The sequence below is a fragment of the Podarcis cretensis genome, assembly GCF_951804945.1.
Source record: "Podarcis cretensis genome assembly, chromosome: 1".
NCBI classification, from domain to species: domain Eukaryota; kingdom Metazoa; phylum Chordata; class Lepidosauria; order Squamata; family Lacertidae; genus Podarcis; species Podarcis cretensis.
In genome coordinates, this window is record NC_137170.1 from 61174447 (window position 1) to 61201627 (window position 27181).

The following is a 27181-nucleotide window of genomic DNA, read 5'->3' on the forward strand; positions in this document are numbered from 1 at the left end:
CCCATCAACTGATGAGTTCCCATGACCTAATGTCCGTGCAGGGGCAGGACGGGACATGCCTTATTTGCCATCTGATACACTTTACTACTTTTGACGGGATGTCTGCAAATACAAACTGAGGTTGGGATCCAAAGATCAGGCACATAGGTATGGGAGAGAAGCATACCTATAACTGGAGCTTTGTTTGCTGCTATGACTGATTTATTGCATTTCTGTGCCACTTTCCACCCAAGTGAATCCCAACGCAGCTTGCAAACAATAAAGAACAATAATATCACAAGCACAGGCTTTTGCAACAACAATTGCTCTCTTTAAGAGACCTGCAGTTGTTGAGTTTGAAAAGCACCGTGTCTCTCTGGCAATGAGAAATCCTGCATCAGACAATAGCAAACAAATGTTATGTGCTATGTAGAGACATGTGGCACTGAAGTTGGTGCAGATTTGCTATTTTCATACCCCCCCTGCATTTCTATGTGCCTCTTTTTCCCCCCCAAAAGAAAAAAAAGGATGACAGCTGCATTTACTTTTGCTTCAGTTGCCAAAATGTTCATGGCTACCCCTGGTGCCCTATATTGGGCCAGCTGACAGCCTGTGAGGCACGGAGCAATACTTGAATGGAGCCCAGGATTGGAAGATGTCATCCAGCAACTGCCTGCCAGTAGATATTTGATGATAGCTAATCTGTTTCCAGAGACAGATGGACGCGGGTGGTGCTGTGGTCTAAACCACTGAGCCTCTTGGGTTTGCTGATCAGATGATTGATGGTTCGAATCCCTGTGATTGGGTGAGCTCCCGTTGCTTGGTCCCAGCTCCTGCCAACCTAGCAGTTCGAAAGCACGTCAAACTGCAAGTAGATAAATAGGTTCCGCTCCAGCGGGAAGGTAAACGGCATTTCAGTGCGCTGCTCTGGTTTTGCCTGAAGCGGCTTAGTCATGCTGGCCACATGACCCGGAAAAACTGTCTGTGGACAAACGCCAGCTCCCTCAGCCTGTAAAGCGAGATGAGTGCTGCAACCCCAGAGTCGTCTGCGACTGGACTTAACTGTTGGGGTCCTTTACTTTTACCTTTAATCTGTTTCCAGAGCACAAGGCAAGGTTGAGTTCTGTAGGACATAGAGAACTCTTGAGTGACATCGCCATGGCAAGACTGGACCTTGCTTTGTAGTCAATTGAGAAACTAAATCGCACAGCATTTCTATTGACTGCGAATCCCCACAGCATGCTACCTTGGCACTGGGAAATTAGGAGTTCCTCAGCTTTTCTTCTTTGCTAAGAGCTTACAAGGGTGAATGTTTTTTTTTTACTGGTAGAACTGTGGGTTCCTGTTCCTCACTTAAGGAGGCTTATCCCCAAACCTTGTGGCAGAGTAAGGCATTAATACTTTTTGCTGTGGGGGGCATGCAGATTGGCTTTGCCTTGAATTGCCCATCGGGGGTTTGAAGGAACATGGACAAGCTGTTGCATTGTAATCCATGTATGCTGGCTGTCTAGGGCAGGGTTCAGCAACCTTTTTCAGCCGTGGGCCGGTCCACCGTCCCTCAGACCATGTGGTGGGCTGGACTATATTTTGGAAAAAAAATATGAACGAATTCCTATGCCCCACAAATAACCCAGAGATGCATTTTAAATAAAAGCACACATTCTGCTCATGTAAAAACACCAGGCAGGCCCCACAAATAACCCAGAGATGCAAGTTAAATAAAAGGACACATTCTGCTCATGTAAAAATATGCTGATTCCTGGACCATCCACAAACTGGATTGAGAAGGTGATTGGGCCGCATCCGGCCCCCGGGCCTTAGGTTGCCTACGCCTGGTCTAGGGGATCACTAGTCTTTACTGTTCATGCAATCCCAGGCAGCCAACACTGGACCACCATAAATGCATAATGAGTAAATCAGAATGAACAAGGATGAGTGTTGTGTGTTTTGTTACCTTTTGATAGATAGCCAAACAAACTAAGGGTGATTTTTCAGAGTCAAATAAGAGATTTTCATTGTTCTTTGTATAAAAAAATGTAAAAGCAGAAGCATTTTTTGTTTTGTGTTCAGATATTTTTAATTGCAGTATTCTTCTTAAAAAAAATGTCATCCCTATTCGTACTGCAGTTGAAACTACCATTTCAATTCCATTTATATACTGTGGACAGATAATAATCAACACAGCATGCTTACAATTACACGCAAATGAATGGAAACTGTGGTTCTTGTTGTGACAGAAATGATATTCTTGCATAATATCTTGTATGATATTCACAGAGGTGAATTGTTTGCAGGAATGCTCATAATTTCAGCATGGAAATAATACTATCGTACCCATTTTTTGTGGAGGGGGCTTGCCTTGATAAGTAATCTTCCTCTGTTCTCCTGGGCACTCCTCTGGAATAAAAATAGGCCAGGGATTTTAGAGTTCTTATCCACGTATCTTAGTCTAGTTGAATTGTGACCCTCTCTTATGCCTCTTTAGACCTCTGGCTACATTTATTCTTCCCCTGCTGCTTCCTGTTGAATAAGTTAAAACAAATACTCATCAGATTGACTAGCACAATGTTAAAATATTTTTGTTTCTATATAACCTTACTTATTTGGACTCCCCATGATCTTAGATCTCATGTACTACTGTCAAACCAGGTGTCACCCATCCTTCATTTGTGAATCTGTTTTCCCCAACCTAAAGGCAGAACCCACCACTAGTGAATGGCTGAGAAATTATATCTTGATCATGGATGCTTTTTTATATCCCCAAAGGTATTTGCTGCTGCTTTTATTTCTTTGTTCACGTCTTGTATGCAGGTGTTAAACTGTAGTGGGCCCAGGACAGAACCCCATAGAAACTAGGATGTGCAAGGAGGTTCAGAGCTAAGTAGGAATTTGCATCTGAGGTCCCTACACCCAGAGCCAGCAGTGTATGTGTGTCGTTCCAGTGTGGAATAGTATGTGTGAGGCATGCACAGTTGGGGCAAAACCTAGCTCCATATTTTAATTTTAACAGATAACCATCCTAGATGAGTACTGTACTGAGAGATGCTTTGTTTCTTCACTGTTTCTTGATCTGTTTCCCATTTCCATTGAATGCTGATCATACTTGAAAATAATACCCATTTTGTATTACAGTGGTACCTCTGGTTATGTACTTGATTTGTTCCGGAGGTCCGTCCTTAGCCTGAAACTGTTCTTAACCTGAAGCACAACTTTAGCTAATGGGGCCTGCCCATAGCTGTCAACTTACAGATTTGAAAATAAGGGACCAGCAGCCTCGAAAATAAGGGATCAGCAGCCAAAATAAGGGATTTTAGTCAACCAGCAGCCAAATGAAGCCTGAAGCGGTGGTTCCCACAGCCTAGCAACCCGGCAAAGGGGGGGGGGCAGCAAGGAAAACCACCGTCACCTCTCCACTGGGAAGCACTGAGTAAAGGCAAGTCCCCAGGCAACACAGCCGATTTGATTGGCACAAGGCATGCAAGCTCCACCCCCCAGTCGTTCTTAGACTCCTTATTGGGTGAGCAACGCAGCCAAGCAACACAGTTGGAGCCTCCTTCCTCCCTGGCCGGCAGGCAGGGAGGGAAAGGAGCTGCTTCCTTTGAAACCCAGGAAATTTAAGGGACATCATCAATCCGGGACAGCAGCGGGAAATGGCGCTGGGAAAAGGGAGTTTCCTGCCAAATAAGGGACGGTTGACAGCTATGGGCCTGCTGTGCCGCCGCCACGCGATTTCTGTTCTCACCCTGAAGCAAAGTTCTTAACCCGAGGTACTATTTCTGGGTTAGCAGAGTCTGTAACCTGAAGCGTATGTAACCTGAAGCGTATGTAACCCGAGGTACCACTGTATGTTGTCAGATCATAACCAGGATAGGCAATGGCAAGGCATGTGAAAAGAATTAAGATGAGCTTCTTGCTACTGATGAGAGTGTGAAGAGGAACAAAACCAATCAGGTTATGATCTGTGGAAAAGATAGAGCTTGCAGCATTTTAATAAGACTGTAAGTGCCCAGAATTCTTAGATTTCACCATGGACGTTTCACTTGCTGACCAACATTTATTTTATAGTTCATCTGTTCTGGGCAATTTGGTTTTCATTTTTAGAATTGCAAAAGTTAACATTTTTGTGTCCCTGAATATGTGGGATGCAACATCAAACTTCTAATGCCTATATCTTAAATTGAAATAAATGAGGCTTACCTTCAGATAATGAGTTTAGGATAAATATGCTGAAGTTGGTCTCAGTCCAGGGCCCATCTTCTCTTTCCTTAAAAACAACAACTTGATATGGCGGTATTCCATCATACTTTCTCTATCTTTGAAGGGATTTTTCTGGCTGCTTTGTCAGTTTTGGGGCTGCCTTTCATTTTCCCCATAGTTATTAGTCATGCCATTTTAGATGGCTTAGTAAGCAACTCTCGTAACATAAAATGTTTTAGACTTGTATCAGGATAATGCTACAGAAACTGCTAAATATTCTGTTCCTGTCCAAAAATGTTCCCATGAGTTATTGCCAGTGAAACATGCGGCTCCTACAAAGCAATTGTTTGGTTGTTTTCCTACTTTGTTGCTTGTCAAAATAGGGCTGTATATGTCTTATCAGTTCAGCCACAGACATATGACAACAACAAGGTGTGAAAGCCATGAATTTTTTGATACGCATTGCAAGTACGATGTGTTTGCTAAGGCAATAGAAAATCCAGCATTTCTATTTGCTGTGATGCTGGCATAGTGATAAGAGAGCTTCATTAAGATTTGATTATTTGCAACAGCAGTGGTATAGCCATCCTCTGCCTTGCTAATCCTCCAAGTTCTACTTGAGGAATCCCTTCATTTGGCATGGATTTTCTTTTGGGGGGCGGGGGCGGGGAGCAACCTATGAAATTGGTTTCTGATTTAGAGCCCCATTTATGCCCTTCTCATGATTTTGATTCTGTTATAATTATTTCATTGAATTTGACTGTAAAAATCAAAAGGTTAGTCAGAAACATACCGTACATCTGTTGTCTCCTAAATTTTCATTGCATACTTCAAATACTGTTCTTTTGAGCACCAGTGGATTTCTGCTGATAGTGCCAAGTTACGTAAATGTTCCTGGTCTTTTCCAGTCACAAATATATATTGGTATATTTTGACAATACTGAATTATAGCAGTGAACCTTTTATTATTTAATGGCTTTTAATTTTTCCTGGACATTTGGCTTAATACATAGGCTTGAATCTTAACTAGTTATCCTCGAATGGAAAACCATTCCTCTGTTCATGGAGGAAACTGGGAATTGATGGGGCTTCTGCAGGAGTACAAGGGTGGGACAACTCTTTGTCCCAATCTCCCCTTCTCCCTGCAGCTGCTTGCTCTGTTTCTTATCCTCCTCTGGAGGATCCCCCAACCCTTTCTCACTTCCGTTGTTGGGAATGTCATGTGTGAGGAACCCCACAGATGTTTCTAACTTAGTTAAGAGCTTAGCATCAGAACTAAAGGTTTCCAATTGCCTCATGAACCGTGTCAAAAGCCCTCTGCATAGGAAAAAAGAAAACTTTCCCGTCTTTCAACTTAAATTTGTCATCAGTTGCTAAATGGATGAAGAACAGGGAGAGATATGTAGGACAACGAAACCCTTTATGCTGTGGACAGCGCTAAAAATTCACCAGGTGCTAGGCACATTTTGCACCTGGTTATTGGCCACTTGTGACCAAGTGAAGGTGCCAGGATGGCACCTGACATCTCCACCATCTGAAGGTGCATGCCTGGGGATCCTTGGGTCTTGCCTGTTTTCACACACTAACATATTTTCACACACTGACACATCCTGTTGAATTCTATCTGTGATATTTTATCTGCACAATCAGAATGAATTTCAGGAACCAAAAATTTTGGGCTGTTTGGCCCAAAAAGGGCAACTAGGCATTTCATTTTGGCAACACTAGTTTAATAAGCCATTTGGCGTCTAGCTCGAATATCTGAATTTCTAGCACTGGCTGTGGAGAATACCTATTTTGTGAGAAATATTAAAATAAGCAAAACATGGAAACAACAAATACTTTCTCATATTGTCAACTCTATTGTACTTTTGGTATTCATTATTAGGCAGCGTTCATTTTTTAAAAATAATTTTATTTATAGTTTTCATTTGTATGAATTTCATTTATTAAAAAAAATTACAACATTTCAAACAATTTGACTACCTGATCACTCTTTTTTATATTTAAAGGAAGAAAGAGTGAAATGTAACAAGGTTTGCCATATGTAAGCTATATAAAATTGTGGCTGGTAAATGTCTATAGTGCTGCTATATAGTGGACATTTAGTCCTGGAGGCCATCTGGCTGAAGATATTTCTACCTCTCAAACCATTCTTAAACCCATGAAAAATCATTGTATTGCCATGTGCTAGATAAGCTGACACATGCTTCTGGTGCTATGCTGGTTTTTAAAGCACAGTGGTCATGCTAAAAGTAAGTGCCTAAAGGTTATATGTGTTGATAACAGACAGAACAGAATCTGAGAGGAGGAGCAGGAAATCTTAATTTTTCCTGATGAATAAAGCCTGGAAAAAACCCTAAGGATGTAGCTTAGTTCACAGTTCATGTCTTTCCCCCATTACTAGAATCAACATTGAAAGAGAATTAGGGGTGGGTAGAGGCATGTAAGTCGAGATCAATATAAAATTTCCCAGCCATTCAGTATAGGGGGGTGTCTGGTGGTCTTGGTGCAACAACAGGAAGTGTGTATCCTAGAGTTCTGATATCAAGTGGTATGTAAATTTCTATGTCTGTTGGACCCGGCTCCTGTAAAGTCAGGGAACCAAAGCAGGAAACAGCAGCAAGCTAAGTCTTTTCGTTGCTTGGTGCAAAAGTGCAAATCTGACTCATTTAGAGTTTATCATACTGCATGTTCTGCCTGGCCCATTGATGATCAAGAGGTGATTTTTGCCGTTCTGGTTACTTATTGTTAGTGATGTTGCTGGAATTTATAATTACTTGGTGTATGAATTTGTGCAGCTCATTCATGCTCAGCTGCCTCATGAATTTGGCATCATTTCCTCCAAGTTCTGCTTTAGCTCAAAATGTAAATAAGATTCTGATCAGGAGACAAGAAAAAGAAAGTCAGCTGGTGCATATGGTATGTATACTGTGTATGTTGAAGTTATTTATTATTAACCCTTTATTCTCAAGGAGTGTGATGTTGATTGTTGTGAAAACACATGAATCGGCATCCTCAATATTCTATATTATATTCTCTAGTTACAGGATCTGCATGTGGATTATATACTTGCAGGGAGAGAGTGAGCGGAGAATGATAAAAAACTTTCTCTATATTTTTAAAAATGTTTGCCTAAGCTTACCGTTTTGACTTAAGGTTTCTAATATACTATAGAAAATAAATTCTTAGCCCTTGGCAGAGCTTGCCAGGTTATTACTTTTGCCAGCTGTTCTCAGAACCAGGGTAAACTATCAGGTTTAAAGGCAAGAATTGCAGCTTGCTACTTCCCTTTCATGTGTCAGTAGAGAGTAACAATCTGAAGATTTCCCCCCTCCCCATAGTTATCTGGCTACTTTTTTAAAAAAGGGATTTAATTGTAGAAATAATGAAATACATTTATCAGCTCATATCTGCTGAGTTAAATGCAAACACTGCCTTTTGTTTTCTTGGGGGGAAATGCAAATAATGCCACTGATAATTTAAACTTTCCATAAAAGCAGCAAGATTGAACTTTAAACTAAACTAAAACTAAACTAAAACACCCCATTCTCAACAAAATGAATCTGTAGAAAATCAATATCAACTGCTTGCCAAGAATTCAACACTCTACAGAAATTTTTATTTATTTATATGTTTATTGAATTTATATACCGCTTTATACCTGGAGGTCTCAGGGCCGTTCAGAGGTACTGAGGTGCAGCCCTTTGTCATAATTGTATATATGTTCAGTAACTGAGACTTCTAAACACACCAGTTGGACAGAGAAATAGAGGCCCTTATCTCTGGTTTAGTATCAGAGTTTTCCTTCTCCTAGATGGGCTACCTTCGCAGGTTGGTGAGCTCCCATCTTTCCCCTATTGCATGTTGACAGCTTCTAGGAGCCACAGTTGAGAGCTGAGTGCAGGGTGGGAACCAAAGGTGGACAAACTATCCCAGGAGGTGCATGACACCCCCCAGCAGAGGTACTACCCCTCCCCTAACACCCCATGCACCCCACTAATGATGTCTTTTATATTTAAAACAAGATTAAAATCAATTTAAAATTGGCCATTACCCATTTACAATTGAGTAAAGGTTGCTTATGGATTTTAATTGCTTGGAATGCAAACTTTGTGATTGATTCTGTTCCATAAGAATGCCACTTACTGTACCACTCTACAGACCTTTGTGGGAAGGGGCAAAGGACAAACCAGCCTGGTTCTTTCATCTCAATACAAGTAGGATTACAGTGCCAAAGCTGGGGTGCGAGAGGAGAGGGGAGAAGAGGGGCAAGAAGAGGAGGGCTTGGCCCTGACACTCTTTCCTAGCTTCATAAACCATAATATTCTGAACCAGGGCAGTCTGTCTCTGTATGTGGGAGATTCCGTTTAGTCTATAATTACTGAACTGCTCCCCTGAATAGATATTGTGTTAAATGATGCAAGATTTTGCTTGGATAACAGACACTTTCTCACTTTTCTTTCTTTTTGATTGGAATGAGGATACTTTTAGTCAGATTTTTTTAAAAAAATACTGAAACTTCTTGTCCCAAGTGGATTTCCAAATTGATGTGACAAGGAGTTCAAAACAATGGATCTTTTGTCTTTTATTATAATTGGTACATGAAAATTTTATGGGTGAAGCAATTCATATAAGAACAGTAGCAGTGATTTTACAAAACTATGTTGTCAACAGCATATTGCAATTTTCTTTTTAAAAATTGTCAGAATATTATAATGGAATGTATTTATTATGAATTATGTAAACATTTCTTTTAGATTCCAGTATTTCTTTCATTTGTCATAAGTGTTCCTCAGGAGAAGTGTACCTTGAAATGTACAGATGCTGGATCTTTAAACTCTGACAAATTTATAAGGTTGGGGTTTTTATAGCCATTCACTGGTTCCCTGCCCCCTTTCTGTAATCTTTCTTAAAGCCATCTTGCCGCCTCACATTCTGAGCATGTTACGATTCTGATTCTGGCACGGCACTTATTAACACACATTCTGCTTGCTGGTAGATGGTCTCACTGCCAGATGCTGAAATCCCTGGGTGAGAGGGACCAGAATTTCACCCTGAAATAGCACATGGCAACCCAAAGGCCCAGAAAACATTCTTTGTTCATGATATACACCCATTTGCAATAATGAAGGCAGTGTTGTATTCCGAGGTACCTAAAACACAAATTGAAGAGGCTTCTTTAGCTCCAGCATCACAAACAAGCTTAATAGGGTCCCACCCTACAAAGCTGTCAAAAACCAAAATGCCAAGCGTGTAGGGACTTACCCCGTTGCTTAAGGACTGCTGTTCAAATACTGGTACATGTCTGGGAGTAGTGGTGCAGCAGTATCAATGGCTGCTTCTGTATCGGGGCTGGGACTAGAATGAAATGCATGCATCTTTCTGGTGTTTCCTCAGATCAGTTGTGTCTTAATTGTTCTTAGCACTCCAAACCATGCTTAGTGGAGCAGGTGAGTACAGCACAAAGGATTTGCCAGCCATTTCATAAACTCAACTTTCTCTAGTACTCCTATACTCCAGGGATACTTGAGCAGCAGTTCTGGGAAGCTGCTGATCTAGAAGGAAACTTCCCTTGTCCTGGATAAGTGGCTTGTGCTTGATTGTATGAGGTGGTCTGCTGCCGAAGCTCTCAGTGGCTCAGCCCATGAAACTGAAATGTCTGTCTCTTTCTTCAGGGAATGGTGTATTAGGCTAACTGCTTGATCCTGCGTAATCTTTCTCAGAGTTATTCCTTGATAAATATTTCATGAACAAGTTTTTTCAATTTTTCTCAGTTAACAGATACACACAGTACTCTTTTCCAGAGGAATTTCATTTCAATTGAGCTTATTTTAAAACATTAATGCTCACAGCTGAAGAGTTTTCTGTGGCATATTGGAAGTCTTAATATGCATACACCTACACGTAACCTTTTTTTTATTGTTAGGTCAGCTTGTCCCTTATTTACTCCAGTTGTTGCCAGACTATTTTATACTGGTTTAATGCTTGCTGTGAGCTCTTCTGGCAGTATTTGTCCAATGATATTTTTCTTTGATGTTTAGAGCTTTTAGCTAAGCATATAATGGAATGGGTAAAAGGGGATTATTCAGTTCTAGAAAGTAGGCTGTGTTTTATATGATGGGTTTTGCTGCCTGCAACTTGTTTTTAAAGTGAAAGTATTAGATTCAAAATTGCAGACTTGAGGTTTCTAAATTGGAACAAGCTCTGGAAATTAGCATTTACAGGGTATCCTCTGAAACCGCCTGTGTATTTTGGGCATGTTTATTTATAAATATCATTTCACTAATGCAACATTTTTGCCAGGTAATTTTATACAAATATTTAATTGTCTCCTTCTTTGCTGCACATATTAATCGTTCCTAAACGCAGTAGTGATTCAGTTTGTGGGATACTTGAGAACCCTGTAGAATGCCTCAGAAACTTTTCATACTTGTGACACTTTGCATAATATGTGTATATAGGCCTCATCCTCAGCCACCTTGAGTCCTGGGATGCCTGGAGAAGGGAAATTTGAACACAAATCTGGTCCTTCCTCACTTAAGAACCTGCTGCCACCAGATAAAGTGGATTTTTTTTTTAAAGCTGCCCTTTATCAATCCTCCTAAAATATTTCGTAGCACCTCCCTGAAGCCTCTTAAAAAGGTAAAGGACCCTGACAGTTAAGTCCAGTTGCGAACGACTCTAGGGTTGCAGCACTCATCTCGCTTTACTGGCCGAGGGAGCCAACGTTTGTCCGCAGACAGTTTTTTCCGGGTCATGCCATTCTGGCGAAACCAGAGCAGCTCACAGAAATGCCATTTACCTTCCTGCCAGAGTGCTACCTATTTATCTACTTACACTTTTTGGGGTGCTTTTGAACTGCTAGGTTGGCAGGAGCTGGGACCAAGCAATGAGAGTTCACCCCGTCACGGGGATTTGAACCACTGACCTTCTAATCGGCAAGCCCTACGCTCAGTGGTTTAGACCACAGTGCCACACGCATCCCCTTGAAGCCTCTTAAGGTAGCATAATTTATGGTTTCTATGTTTAGGGGATGGGATGCAGGTGGTGCTGTGGGTTAAAGCCTCAGCGCCTAGGGCTTGCCGATCGAAAGGTCGGCGGTTCGAATCCCTGCGGCGGGGTGCGCTCCCGCTGCTCGGTCCCAGCGCCTGCCAACCTAGCAGTTCGAAAGCACCTCCGGGTGCAAGTAGATAAATAGGGACCGCTTACCAGCGGGAAGGTAAACGGCGTTTCCGTGTGCGGCTCTGGCTCGCCAGAGCAGCGATGTCACGCTGGCCACGTGACCCGGAAGTGTCTCCGGACAGCGCTGGCCCCTGGCCTCTTAAGTGAGATGGGCGCACAGCCCCAGAGTCTGTCAAGACTGGCCCGTACGGGCAGGGGTACCTTTACCTTTACCTTTTATGTTTAGGGGTGTTCTAAATAAGATGAGTCCATCACTGGCTAAGGAAACAAAAAGTTTACTAACACAAAGTAAGAGTTTTAGGAAAAGGATATTTGATGGAAAAGATTCAGAAACCAGCATATTCTACAACAAAACAAAAGGTTACACTCTTCAGGGGGTAGGTTGTACTTCATATGTCCTCCATATGTTTTCCTTGCTGACTCTGAAAAACAGTGGTGTCCAAACTTTTTTCAAAGAGAGCCAGATTTGAAATGAAGGCTATGAGGGCCGACCAAAGCTGTTGACATTTTTTTAAGGATTGAAGTTGTTGAGCTTTTTTAAGGATTTTACCCCAGGAAATAAACTGCCATAGGGGCTGGATTAAACTGACCGGTGATCCGGATTAGGTCCCTGGAATGGATTTTGGACATGCTTGCTATAAAACCTTTGATGCCTTCAGGGTCCTGTCTTGAACTGCCTGCCCCAAAGCCAGTCTTCTTAGAAATGGCCTCTTCTTACCAGCCCCTTCCACATCATGAGCTGTGCACATCATGAGCTGTGCCCACCAGGTTACAGGCAGCAGGAGGTTTTACTTTGGACAAGAAAAGTGCTGCATCTAAGATCTTCAGTAAATTCTCCCAGTTTCTCATTAAAATAGAAATATTGGTCCTCTGTTGGTGATTACTACAAAACCAATTGGATTTTGGTTAGGGATGCACAAGTATCTTTATTTGTGCGTGTTCCAAGAGAGCTCTTAAACACACCCATGAGGTTTCCACCATGCCTTCCCTCTTCCACTACCTGAAGGGAATGGTTACAATCTAATAGATAAAGAGAAAGGCAGAGGCACCACTGAGTGTTCACAGCCTCTAGCAGAATGTCTTTCCCAACAAAGATGGAGGCTGGACCTATAAAGAGGAAAGTGAAATTGTATGTGTTCTGTTAAGTTGTGGGTGAACATATCAGACGACACAGCGATTCTTCAGACAGCTCTTGTTTATTCACAGGCCAGAACAAAACTGAACTGAAGGGTTCAGCCAGCCTGCCTATATAGAGCTCCACTACAACGCAACAATAACAACTTTCTGAAACTATCCAATCAGTGAACATCACTTTCAATTCCTTATTTGCATATGTGGACCTGAGTGAAAACTATCTACAGTATTCCCCTGCTGGCCCAGGGTGAGAACTTCAGTACATAACATGTTCCACCCAGTCTTCAGCTGGAAAAGGCCATTTTCTCCTGTGACCTGAGAGCATCTTCACTATGGCCTTTCACAACTTTATTTTCTAATGTTCACCTTCAAACAGTGGAAAGGTGGAAACTGGTTGCAGGACTGAGCACCAACCTTCCTTGTGAGTGTTTGAAGGCAGGTCTTCAGCTTTATAAGCACCAGTCCTCATATGCTTATATTGTCTCTCGTTTTGCTATCTGCAGTGTGTTTAGAACATGTAACGTTGGAAGAAGTGGTAGGAAATGTGGGAAGAACTTGCATATAGGAAATGGCCATAGCAAAGTGAGTGGGTGCCAGAGAATGTTGGAAGCTGCTCAGAGTGGCCGGGGCAACCCAGTCAGATGGGTGGGGGGTAAAAATAACAAAATTATTGTTATTGTTATGTCATAGGGAGGGTGTGTTGTTCCGGCAGCCAAGCACATCAAACGAAACTGCCTTTCCAGTTCTATCAAGAAAGAACAACAATGTGTGATTAAGATCCAATTCTTTGTTCTACTGATATGTAAGTGTGACTTAAGTAATTCCAAAACATAAAGTAGGTTGCTAGAAAACTCATAACTGTAATTAGTGAATATGGGAGCATGCCAACAGTAATCTGGCTTTCGCTCACTTAGTGGCAGAAATGAAATCTTGGTTGGCCACAACAAAACATCTTTAGCAGTTAATATGGATTGGATAGCAGCATGATTATACATGCATCAGGCAAAGGCTATAAAGCAAATTTCATATGTCTGTTGGATTCATGGAGCCAAGGGAATTGGGAGCACAGCTGTCATTATTTGACTTTTTTTGCTGCTGATGGTGGTCGCTTCCAACTCGTATGCAATTAATACATATGGCAGCCAACTGGCTATACTGAAGCATAGTTCCAATTTCTTAGACAGCCCTGAGGCTCTATTATCTGTCTATTCCATGGAAGCAATTTTTTTTAAATAAAAAAAATATTGCCTTAAGGATTTTTTTTTTGAGCTGCCATTCATTTGCCTCTACTCTAAGGATTATTCAGTGTCTCTTTCCTCTGGGTTTTTGCATTTCCCATTCAGAACCTTGGCATTCTTAGAAATCCATGTGTCCTGCATTGATGGAGAGAAACCCTGTGAGCAATGTGGAAATAGCCCCCTGAAAAAGAGGGCTGGAAATTCTACCTACTCTAGAATTTGAGCAATCAATTCAAAAGATGGCAGCAGAAATGACTCATGGCATTTTTTATGAACTGTAATCCAGTGGGCATATTGAGCCAGATATCTGTCTGTCTGTCTGCCTGCCTGCCTGCCTCTATTCCCCAAATGTTTATAAATCACTTGGATTTGCTGCTCTTTATACAGTCTAGCACCAGCTTCCAAAAACGCTGCTGCTCTGAACAGAAGGCTGCCTCCCTACTTGCATTCAGCGCAGTGAAATGATTCACTAAACACCTCAAATTTACATCTGTTATTCAGTAGAAATTCAAATAGCAAGACAGTCTGGCTGCACTGGAATCTTGCCTTCTCTCCTCCTCCTCCTCCTCCTCAGTATCATAAACATTCCCTTTGTCCACTTTACCTGGCATGGTGTCCTTTGGTTCAAGAGAAATGCCTGAACCACCATTCCAGTTACATCAACTACTTCTTCATACAACAAATGTGATTCTCTTTGTTCCCGTTCTTTTCATTTCTTTCCAGCTGATTAGTTGGCCCCACAGTTGCCGAGATCCGGCTTCTGATAACATCTATTAAATCTGTCTAAAGAGTTAGCTGCCTGAATTAATAGACCATTTAAGATTGTAATTTTATGGCTTTGTATTATAGCTCTACCTACATCTGATTGGAAAATGCCATGTATTGTGAATACTGCCCCCCCCAACAGTTGCCCTTTCATCAGGTGCAGCAAAATGCCATGTCCTTTCCCGCCTCTGATTGCCTACAAGGAGATGAAATGAAAGACCCTGGTTTGAGCGTAGATGCTTCTACAAATTGAACAGAATTCGAGGAGTTAATTCCTTTGACAGTTTAATGTTGGGGTGAGCATAGAAGGGCCTGTTCCCTCTGCAAGACCTTCACCACCTGGCCTACGGGGAGCGGGCCAGGCCCTCACACTCCCAGCTATAAAGACTCCTGGTGCAGTGAAGGCTGGACCATCAGCTGTGGTGAGGACAGCAGGGCCTGCTCCTTTGCAAGGCCATTCCCAGCTGGCCTGGGGGTGGGGGTGGACCCACTGGAACGAACTCTTGGGGCAGTGCTGGGTGGGGTGTTCTGCTATTGTTTCACTGCTCCAAGTGTCGAGTGTTTTTTTTAAAAAAAATAAGCAGCTTTTAAACTGAAACTGACATGGGGACAAACAGAAGAAGACACCTTCACCCCGGTATGGCTCCCCTTTATCACATACACAGCCCAACAGGACAATGACAATAATCCACCAACAGCATACAAATCAATATGGCTAACTTGATCCAAAACACCCACCCACCTCACTCACACACGAAAACAAAGATCACCACAGCCAATCACAAACAAACAATCACATCCTAGGCCAACCCCAACCTCTCTCACCACCAAAGGAACACAAGTGAACAACACAAGCACGCTGACACCAAACTACATACATTAAGCATAATAGAAACACCGCTACCCCACCCCACCCCCATCCATCTCCCCTCCTTCCACCCTCCTTTCTTCTTTTTTTTTCTTCTTTTCTTTTTTCTTCTCCCCCTAATGCCTCAACAAATGAAATGGATTTGTAAAAATGTTACACGGGAAAAAAAAATACGAGGCATTACACTTACACTGTAAAACAAGAAAACCCTTAATAAAATATATTAATAAATAAATAAATAAATAAGCAGCTTTTAATCTGCGGGGTTTCAAATTCTACCTGTCTTTTTTTTTAGTTAGGTTGGGGTTGTTTTCAATGCTTAGATGGAGGTGGCGGTTATGTTAATCGTGTCTGTAGTAGAAAATTGTGTTTTGAGTTTCTTTAAATTTTCTATTGGTTTACTGGTTTGTTTTGTTGTTGCCTTAAGAGAACTTGTTTTTAAGGCATGGGTCCGCAAACTTTTTCAGCAGGGGATCGGTCCAGTGTCCCTCAGACCTTGTGGGGGGCTGGACTATATTTGGGGGAGGGGGGCAATTCCTATGCCCACAAATAATCCAGAGATGCATTTTAAATAAAAGGACACATTCTACTCATATAAAAACACGCTGATTCCCGGACCGTCTGTGGGCTGGATTTAGAAGGCGATTGGGCTGGATCTGGCCCCCGGGCCTTAGTTTGCCTACCCATGTTTTAAGGGATAGGTTCAGGGCTGCCCTGGGAGTGGGCCCTAGCCAATAGGATGGCTGGGCAGGTTCCACTGGGGGGATGCATTGGATCACCCGATCTCAGTGATCATGGGTAGGAGGAGGAATTACGCTAGGACCAGACCATGTCATTACCGAGGAGGCAGGTTTAGTCATTGTTAGAAGACTATCCCTGCCTCCATGTTGGGTCCTGACCAGAAGAATACCAGAATCAACAATGGTGTCCCCAGTGCTTTTTTTCTTTAAAAAAATGTTTAGGGGTACTCTCATTTTTACTCAAGAAAATCACCATTTTATAGTTCAAATTGGGAAAAATAAATACAGTAAATTGACAAAAATACAAAGATTCACAAAATGCATCCCCCCAGAAAAAAGCACTGAGTATCCCACATACCCCTTCATGGATCACTGCCTTGCCGTAGCGAAGGGGCTTGAATAACTCAGAGAAGCTATGAGCTATGCCGTGCAGAGCCACCAAACGTGATCCACCTGGAGCAGGAACCGGCAAGCCACTCCAGTATCCCTGCCAAGAAAACTCCATGGACAAAGACAACAGGCATATAAAAGTTATGACGCTGGAAGATGAACCCCTCAGGTCCGAAGGCGTCCAACATGCTACTGAGGAAGAGCAGAGGACAAGTACAAGTAGATTCAGAGCTGATGAAGCGGCTGGGCCAAAGCTGAAAGGATGCTCAGTTGCGGATATGCCTGGAAGCTAAAGGAAAGTCCAATGCTGTAAAGAAAAATATTGCATAGGAACCTGGAATGTAAGAACCATGAACCTTGGTAAGCTGGATGTGGTCAAAAATGAGATGGCAAGAATAAATATTGACATCCTGGGCATCAGTGAACTAAAATGGACGGGAATGGGCAAATTCAGTTCGGATGACCATCACATCTACTACTGTGGGCAAGAATCCCGTAAAAGAAATGGAGTGGCCCTAGTAGTCAACAAAAGAGTGTCAAAAGCTGTACTGGGATGCAATCTCAAAAATGATAGAATGATCTTGATACGAATCCAAGGCAGACCTTTTAACATCACAGTAATCCAAGTTTATGCACCAATCACTGGTGCTGAAGAAACTGAAATTGACCAATTCTATGAAGACTTACAACACCTTATAGAAATGACACCAAAGAAGGATGTTCTTTAGATAAATTTATTGTCATTGTCCGTATATACACAGTATACACAACAACGAAAATCAAACACCCAAGACCGGATTCACATACACATTTGCACGTATCTCCAACACTCTCATCCTATTCAGACATAATCTATTAAAACATACATAATCCAGAATATAACACAACCTATTAGAAGCATAGCATAACCTAAAACCTATCTCATTCCTTACTAGGGGATTGGAATGCTAAAGTAGGGAGTCAAGAGATAAAAGGAACAACTGGCAAGTTTGGCCTTGGAGTTCAGAATGAAGCAGGGCAAAGGCTAATAGAGTTCTGCCAAGAGTACAAGCTGGTCATCACAAACACGCTTTTCCAACAACACAAGAGACGACTCTACACATGGACATCACCAGATGGGCAGCATCGAAATCAGATTGATTATATTCTCTGCAGCCAAAGATGGAGAAGCTCTATACAGTCAGCAAAAACAAGACCTGGAGCTGACTGTGGCTCAGATCATCAGCTTCTTATAGCAAAATTCAAGCTTAAACTGAAGAAAGTAGGAAAAACCACTGGGCCGGTAAGATACAATCTAAGTCAAATCCCTTATGAATACACAGTGGAAGTGAGGATTTAGATTAGGTGGACAGAGTGCCTGAAGAACTATGGACGGAGGCTCGTAACATTATACAGGAGGCAGCAACTAAAACCATCCCAATGAAAAGTTCCAGTTACAGATAGGTAGCCGTGTTGGTCTGCCATAGTCAAAACAAAATAAAAAAATTCCTTCCAGTAGCACCTTAAAGACCAACTAAGTTAGTTCTTGGTATGAGCTTTTGTGTGCATGTGTGCATGCACACGAAAGCTCATACCAAGAACTAACTTAGTTGGTCTTTAAGGTGCTACTGGAAGGAACCCAATGAAAAGGAAATGCAAGAAAGCAATGTGGCTGTCCAATGAGGCCTTACAAATAGCGGGGGAGAGAAGGCAAGCAAAATGCGAGGGAGATAGTGAAAGATACAGGAAATTGAATGCTGATTTCCAAAAAATAGCAAGGAGAGACAAGAAGGCCTTCTTAAACGAGCAATGCAAAGAAATAGAGGAAAACAATAGAATGGGGAAAACCAGAGATCTGTTCAAGAAAATTGGAGATATGAAAGGAACATTTCGTACAAAGATTTCCATAATAAAGGACAAAAGTGGAAAGGACCTAACAGAAGCAGAAGACATCAAGAAGAGGTGGCAAGAATACACAGAGGAACTATACCAGAAAGAAATGGATGTCTCGTATACCCCAGGTAGTGTGGTTGCTGACCTTGATCCAGACATCTTGGAGAGTGAAGTCAAATGGGCCTTAGAAAGCACTGCAAATAACAAGGCCAGTGGAACTGATGATATTCCAGCTGAACTATTTAAAATTTTAAAAGATGATGCTGTTAAGGTGCTACACTCAATATGCCAGCAAATTTGGAAAACTCAGCAGTGGCCAGAGGATTGGAGAAGATCAGTCTACATCCCAATCCCAAAGAAGGGAAGTGCCAAAGATTACTCCAACTACCGCACAATTGCACTCATTTCACACACTAGCAAGGTTATGCTTAAAATTTGACAAGACAGGCTTAAGCAGTATTGGGACCGAGAACTCCCAGAAGTGCAAGCTGGATTGAGAAGAGGCAGAGGAACCAGAGACCAGATTGCAAACATGCACTGGATTATGGAGAAAGCTAGAGAGTTCCAGAAAGACATCTACTTCTGCTTCATTGACTATGCAAAAGCCTTTGACTGTGTCAACCACAGCAAACTATGGCAAGTTCTTAAAGAAATGGGAGTGCCTGATCACCTCATCTGTCTCCTGAGAAATCTCTATGTGGGACAAGAAGCTACAGTTAGAACTGGATATGGAACAACTGATTGGTTCAAAATTGGGAAAGGAGTACAGCAAGGCTGTATATTGTCTCCCTGCTTACTTAATTTATATGCAGAATTCATCATGTGAAAGGCTGGGCTGGATGAATCCCAATCCGGAATTAAGATTGCCGGAAGAAATATCAACAACCTCAGATATGCAGATGACACAACCTTGATGGCAGAAAGTGAGGAGGAATTAAAGAACCTTTTAATGAGGGTGAAAGAGGAGAGCGCAAAATATGGTTTGAAGCTCAGCATCAAAAAACCGAAGATCATGGCCACTGGGCCCATCACCTCCTGGCAAATAGAAGGGGAAGAAATGGAGGCAGTGAGAGATTTTACTTTCTTGGGCTCCATGATCACTGCAGATGGTGACAGCAGCCACGAAATTAAAAGACGCCTGGTCCTTGGGAGAAAGGCGATGGCAAACCTAGACAGCATCTTAAAAAGCAGAGACATCACCTTACCAACAAAGGTCTGTATAGTTAAAGCCATGGTTTTCCCAGTAGTGAAGTATGGAAGTGAGAGCTGGACCATAAAGAAGGCTGATCGCCGAAGAATTGATGCTTTTGAATTATGGTGCTGGAGGAGACTCTTGAGAGTCCCATGGACTGCAAGAAGATCAAATGTATCCATTCTTAAGGAAATCAGCCCTGAGTGCTCACTGGAAGGACAGATCGTGAAGCTGAGGCTCCAATACTTTGGCCACCTCATGAGAAGAGAAGACTCCCTGGAAAAGACCCTGATGTTGGGAAAGATTCAGGGCACAAGGAGAAGGGGACAACAGAGGACAAGATGGTTGGACAGCGTTCTCGAAGCTACAAACATGAGTTTGACCAAACTGCGGGAGGCAGTGGAAGACAGGAGTGCCTGGCGTGCTCTGGTCCATGGGGTCACGAAGAGTGGACACGACTAAACGACTAAACAACAACAACAACAACAACAATCCCACATAACCTTAAGGTGCTGCTGTGCAATGCCAGGTCAATGGTTCACAAGACCGCTGCCATCCATTAATCATGGATGGAGGAATTAACCTGGCATGTGTAATGGAGACTTTCTTGGATGAGGCAGATGGACCTGTTCTTGCCACTGCCTGTCCACCAGGTTCCTCTTACGCACAGCAGCCCAGGTCATGTGGGCGTGGAGAGGAGATTTTAGTGATTCTTAGGAAGGCAGAACCTTACATTTGTCCCTATTGAAATTCATTTTATTAAGGTCTTCTGGAATTCTTATTCTGTTTTCAGTGGCATTGACTACCCCTTAGTATCTTCATCCAAGTTATTTATAAAGATGTTGAACAATAATGGGCCCAGGACAGAACCCTGCAGCACACAACTTGCCACTATTTTCCAAGATGACAAGGAACCATTAGCGAGCACTGTTTGGGTTTGGGCTGTCAACCAGCTACAAATGCAGACATTCCCAGAATATTCATTCCCTAGGCCCCTGCTTCCTTCAGTATGCTTCTGTTATGCATTGGTGCTTATATAACAACACTTGGAGATAAATGTTAATGGTGCAATCATTTCTGCTAACTGGAAAACCTGGTTCCAGATATCCAGTTGATTTATAATTTTTGTAAAATGTCTCTCTTTTGTTTTTCTCATTTAACAACTAACATTCAAACTATCCTAAGCTTTTTAGTGTCACCTTCTACCCCTGTCACGTAAAAAGTGGATTCCAAAACATAGTGATTTTCTCTAAAGAAGGTAGGACCTTCAGGCTATTTTTACCTAGAATCTTTGGCAAATGTAGAATCTCCCGTGTCTGACCTTTCCCATATGGCCTCTTCCAACGTACTGTATTTTCTCTTTTAGTTTTAGAGTTTCAGACTTCCTTCTGTTCTCATCTCAAACATTCCGATGACAGGTTGAATAACTCGGTAGGCTTCTCAGGAGACTGGAGGAAAAAAGAACCTCATTTCTTTGAGCTGCAAAGGTCACTTTCCAGTCCTAACCTGTGGAGGGTTCAGTGCAAGGAAAGTGTCCAGTAAGAACTGAATCTTCACATTTCTGCAAAAGGAAGAAAAACGTGATAATGGAAGAAAAAACAATTGACCCTGCAAAGCAAGGGTTTTTTTGTGGGTTGGGTTGGGACAAAAGTTATAGTCTGAATGTCACAGCATTCAAACCCCTTGAGTTGCTATAGGTGCTTGAACTAGTAAAAGAGCCAGATTTAATACAGCCAAACAGGGGATTTGGGCATACATTTCCAACTTAACTTCTCTTAAGATACGTTATAATATGCTCTAATTATCTTACATGGGAAATGGGGAAAACAGCACTTCTAAGGTTACTCCTGTCGTTTTAAGTGTTGCACATGCAGTTCCTTCTCTTCCACTCTTTGTTCATCTTAATGACATCATAACCACCTCACAATCTGGACCACACATCCCTAGTGATTATGGCCCATGAATTTGATGGGTGGAGTTGCAGGAGCTCTAGCTGTATCCTTTGCAGGCGGATTCCTTTCCCAGGACTCTTCTGTTTTCCTTTCCTCACACCTGCAATTCTGCTTCTCCCTCCTCATGGCCTGTGAGTGCCTACTGATCCTCCTGTGCCAAGTTTTTTTCCTTACAGAATTTAAGGCACTGCAAGAAGCAGTGTACAGAGCATCCCTCTCAACAATGCAGTGGTATTTGAAGCAAGAGCAGCAGGTTATTTTTTGTATCTGTTATGAATATTTAGGTTGAACTATTCATTTTTTTTTTAATATTTATTAAGTTTCACAAAATATAACAAACTTCGAAACAACAAACAACAAACATCAGAAATACAAACAATATCACAAAACATAAAAAGAAAAACATACAAAAAATTCAACATAATAATAAAAGAAACATTAAAAGAAAACTCTGGTTCATTCTAGTAGTCTTCAAAACCTTATTTTCCTTGCTTCCTCCTGCCTTCCCTTCTTGTATTCCATTTTAAAAGTTTTTTCAGCAAGCTCATTCAAATTCGTTTTATCCTTTATCTTTCCCTTTATAATCTTCCTTATCCTAATCACTGGAACCCCATCATTTCATTTACACTGCCCTTAGCACTCATATAGGTTGAACTATTCATAAAGGTCTTATGAATCGATGTACTATGGATCACTTTTTTGAAACTAGATTTATGAATAGAAGTATCTGTTTCAGTCCAGTTCATGGAAGTTGTTATAGTGATCCCCTGTTCTGCCCTCTCAAGCAATTCTGAGTACATATTTTGCCACCTTCAATAAATAATTAATTTAGATTGAGCAGCCACCTTTGAATAATGAGACATTTGTGAAACAAACCAATGGATCACATAAGTGGGTTAGTATTTCATTATCATCATTGTTTTCATCTTGTTCAACTGTAAAAACTACACACTTCAGTCTTCTTCAGCATTCCAAACCTCAGTTGCACTATATGAGCACAACAAATGCAATAGAATGAAAGCATTATTACTGTCTGCCTGGCAATTCTCATGTCAGCTTTTAAGAGAGACTTCTTTGGCACATTTGTCTGTAGGTTGCATTTCTCCTCCCTTCTCTTTGCTAGTTTTATTTCTGGAATGCAGTGCTCATTACAGTTTCTAGTATGACAGTTCTGAAATCCTCTAACAGGCTTCAGCGGTGAAGGCTTTATCATACTGCTTCCTAAATATTGGCTGTTAAGTGCTCTGTGTGAGTCAGAATGGCTGAACTCTCTTTTTCCAGGACAAGTGTGCTACTTAGATGACAAAAATTGCATTGCCCTGTGCTGGTACCGGCTGAGGCAGGTGGGACTTGAGGTGAGGCCCAAGCAATGGTGTCAGAACAAGAAGCGCACAGTACAAAGATAAGAATATAGATGGGCCCCAGCCACTGTGGCCAATAGTTAGGGATGACAGGAGTTATGATGGCCATGGATTCCAAATCTCTGACGTAGCAGGTAACAAAAGCCGTCAATAAGTACCAGGCTGATGTTGGGTCTGCAGGACCTAGGATAGCACCCAGGTTGTAAAGAGTTCATACCCTACCTCTTGACTGCAAACTAGGAGGTTCTTTAAGGGAATTTGGTTTTGGAGCAATACTTTTTAGCTAGTACATGCATCTGCAGAAAATGACAAAGATATCTCTCCTCCCCTCCCCCCAGTATTCTATCCTCAACTGAACTCTCTTCCCACAAAGTGATTTTTTGCATTTTTGAGACCCTTGCAATGTGATAATTGCAGTTTCCAGTAGGCAAGCATATTGTTGTTTTTGAGTGAATAATGTTATGGCCGCAACTCAAAGTAAAATAAACAAAAGTATTTCATACCACTGATTTAAGTGGAAGATGTTTAACTCTTTAAGTCTCTCATGGAAATCAATGAGACTTCAAAGTGCTGAATTTTGATTGGACTGCACACCATATATATTAAAACCTTTAATTACACTTTCAAAGTCACTGGTGAAATTTAATCTTTCAGACTAACAGATTGTGGTCTTTGACATAGGTTGGGTTCTTTAAGAAGATAAATTATGAGCAAAAGCAGCTATTTTCCCTTGTGCATATATAGATAATTTGTGATAATTCAGGAAAGCTGCACCCCTGCATGAGATCACATAATTTGCTTTGAAGTGCTGAGTTCACTTTTATTTTTTTTTTTTTAAAATGATTCAATGGAGTACTCTTTTTCCAAGGTCTTCCTTTTGTGATATTTTTAAAGATCATTGTTAAATGTGTAGCCTCGTAGAATAATAACCAGGTGATCCTTTCCCTGATTTTAGGGTTTTGAAGTGTGTGTCATCAATCACTCTGTAAATGTGTTTGGAACATGTATTGTGTTATGATAAATGATGCTGTTCTAGGGGAACAGAAGATCAAGGAAGGCTTGTAACCTGGTTTCTATTTTGTGAAATTGCAAACAAAAAGGATAGGGTGACTATCCTGTTTTCTAGGCTTGAAAGCACACCACTTGCTTTTATATTATATGCTTTAGCAGAATCACAAAGTACGGTACTTAGTGTGGTGTAGTCCCAAAAATGTGAGTGAAAATACACCAGCGTAAGCAAACTGTGAATCATCATTTGAATTCCCTTAGTTGATTGGGGTGTAATAATTAAATTGTTTTATTGATTTTCGCTTATGGTGCTTCACGGCCCATCCTATTTACATCTAGCCATAAATAGACCTAACATATACATACATTTTGCCTCATTCCCGCATTGCTTTTTTCCACTCTGCCATAATAATACATTAAGTTAAAAGCAGCAACCTTAATCTTTATTTCTGAAAATGCATTTAAATAGCTCCCAAGAGAGAAATAGCAATCTCTCTATCTTCAAAATTTCTAGGGAATTTACATCTAAACTTTAGAGCATGATTTTGAGGCTGACTAAAATGAAGTTCTAAATGTGTTTACTAGGCACCTGAGATGGCTTATGAGACCAAATCTTCCATGATTTCATGCTACACTTTTTTTTGCTAAAGTTATGCGTCTGTTGCACTTATAACAAATCACTAAGAGTTCTTCCAGATATATTTTTTAACAACAATACTGTTATCATCGCATCACCTCAGAAAATATAGCAAGAAGTATCACAAGCAGAGCTTTAGAGCAGGAGTTGTAGGCTGGAACTTTGCTTCCCTCACTCTTCCTATAGGCTAATTTTGACAGGTGGGTGGGACTGACTACCTGTCAGTCACTTGACGTCATTATGAGGTCAGATGATAACTAACCATTTGTATTTGCATAAACTTTTACATTCACAGATGAGGCTGATTGATTAAACTGTTCAGGAGGACTGGGCAACATGCTCATACTCCTAATTGTTTTTCATTTCTGGGTTACTGTGAATGGTATGTTTCACAAGCATTTATAGAACCAGTCATGAAGATCGGGTTGGCTCTATTAGTATTACCATTAATACTAATAATATTACAGGATGATCAGTGAATTACATGCTATATTAATGAATATTCAAGTATTACCTTGTAATTTATTGTAGTTTCAGTACATGGGTACTTTTGATGTGTCTTGGTACTTTTGATGTCTTTTGGAAGCATAGGGGTGGTTCCTGTTTGATTGGTATTTGCCTTAGTGTCTTCTTGTTCTGCCTGCCTCGGTTTTTTCAGTCTATATTTGGGCAGGGGAGCAAGAAGTGATAAGCCAGGAAGCCTATTTTTGCTGCCTTACTTTATTCTGTTGCCTGAAGTCTAGTAGTCTTAAGTCTTGTACTAGTTTCCCCCTTGTCCCTGAAAAAGGCAACAGTATTAGCCTGTGTTGATAATACTACCCTCCTCTCCCTTGAGCAGGTGGTTTGTGAACCATAGATTGGAGGCTCCTGGGACATGGAAGGCCAAAAAGGGATGAGTATCTCTTCTGTGACTGGCAGCGTATGCCTCTTAATGAACTGGATCCCTTGATTTGCTGTGGCTGGATGGGTGTTAAAGATGTCGAGCAAAGGAGAAAGAAGATTAAAAGATAAAACCAAGGCTCTTTTTTTACATGTGAGCTTCCATCATGAAAATTGTGATAATTAGATTTTATTATATTGGAATCAACAACATCTAAAATAACATAAAAATGCTCTTCCTGAGCCCCCCTGCAGACTGTCTCCAGCTACGGTATTTTAGATCAACATAACCTCTAATGGATATAGGAAGTAATCAATACTCTTTTAAAGACATTTAGATTAGAGCACATAAAATATTTATTCCCTGCATTTGTCACTTTAAATATATATATATATATATATATATATATATATATATATATATATATAAAATATTCTTTATGCATTATTGAAAGGTGCTTATCTTATTAAATTAGTTAAGATGTTGATTTTTATATTACTCAGAGATAAAACTTAAAATTAATTTGTCTAAATATTGTTGAGTGATATTGTTGTTGTAATATGAAAGAGGAAATCTGATCCATTAAGTCTGAAGTTCTAGCAAGCTAACGATCTACTGAGTTCTTTGTACAGTAACTTATTTTATACAGAACTGCCAGCCAGTTTCAGGAGGGAAGTGCTGTTTATAAGCATGCTTACAAATTAGCCAAATGTTAGCAGATTTGAAAGTCCATTGCTTGTGTCTAGCATTGAGGATGATCTACCAAAGCGGGTTTGTGGCAAGAGTGACGGTCTGGTATTTTAAAAAAAGTCTCCCCCAACCCTCTGCAGTAGATTTTGTGATGGCATCTGGGACGGAAGTTGGGGCGGAGAGGAAGTAGAAGTCCTATAGTGTAAGCAAAAGTCTGTTCTGCTAGTGGATGGGCACAACTGGATGGCACTATTCTTCAGTGACACTGGAGGGAGAGCACTCCAAACAAACTTATGCTTTCTTAAAATCCCCATAGAAGGTTCAGAAGTAAGTAAAGAGGTGTCCTCCAGATGTTGCCGAACTCTGAGTTCAGTCAGCCCCCAGCAGGCATGGTACATAGCCAAGGATGATGGGAATTGGAGTCCGATAGCACCTGAAGGATATCATGTTGGCAACCCCTGACACAGGGGATTTAGTTTTCAGTCTCAGGCAAAAAAAATAATTAGATGTGAATCCCTGTGAAATTTAATGTCATCAGTCAGCATTTACCACAGTGGTTATGACAGAGAAATTATTTTCTAACCTCTGTGCCTAGTGGAGATTCACTATACTAAATGTTGCAAATACAGACATTTGCATGGAAGATGAATAATGATTTGGTTTAAAAATAAAATTCAATATATAAAGGCACACTTGTGTTGAAATTCATGAAGCTTTTCATATTTATTGTGTAATACTGCAGCATGCATGTTACACTGCAGCAAACATGAAGAGAAAGTGGACAGATTATTTGAACAAAGCAGATATGTAGAATAGTTGATCCAGAATGCAATCAGTTGAGTAAGCATTGCAATAACACAAAACTGACTTCTAAAACAATTACACATATTTCAAGAGCTGTTTAAATTTTGCTTCTTACCCCTATTGTCATGAGAACAATGTTTTGGTGCAATTGTCTGTCCCCCATGCAGAATCTCAGCTGTCTGCCTCCAGCTTCTGATACCATTATGCAAGCATTAATGCTACTGGCAAGATAGTGGCACTCATGGAGATTCAGAATCCCATTAAGGGGCTGCATACCATGAACCATGAA

General features: G+C 41.1%; 1 protein-coding gene and 1 long non-coding RNA gene across 5 annotated transcripts in view; one reads left to right on the plus strand and one right to left on the minus strand.

The window, feature by feature from the left end:
• Positions 1 to 27181, plus strand: part of NAV2 (neuron navigator 2) — a 541062-nt gene that overhangs the window by 17087 nt on the left and 496794 nt on the right. The window lies entirely within an intron of this gene.
• LOC307224417 lies at positions 12112 to 21462 on the minus strand. 3 transcript variants are annotated; one of them, XR_013842487.1, is made up of 3 exons: positions 21371 to 21462; positions 20843 to 21066; positions 12112 to 12468 (listed from the first exon to the last, which is right to left on the minus strand). It is a non-coding gene; the product is annotated as an uncharacterized lncRNA (long non-coding RNA). The 3 variants fall into 3 exon arrangements; XR_013842488.1 differs by having other exon boundaries at positions 20843 to 21008; positions 21371 to 21446; XR_013842489.1 differs by having other exon boundaries at positions 20843 to 21121; positions 21371 to 21412.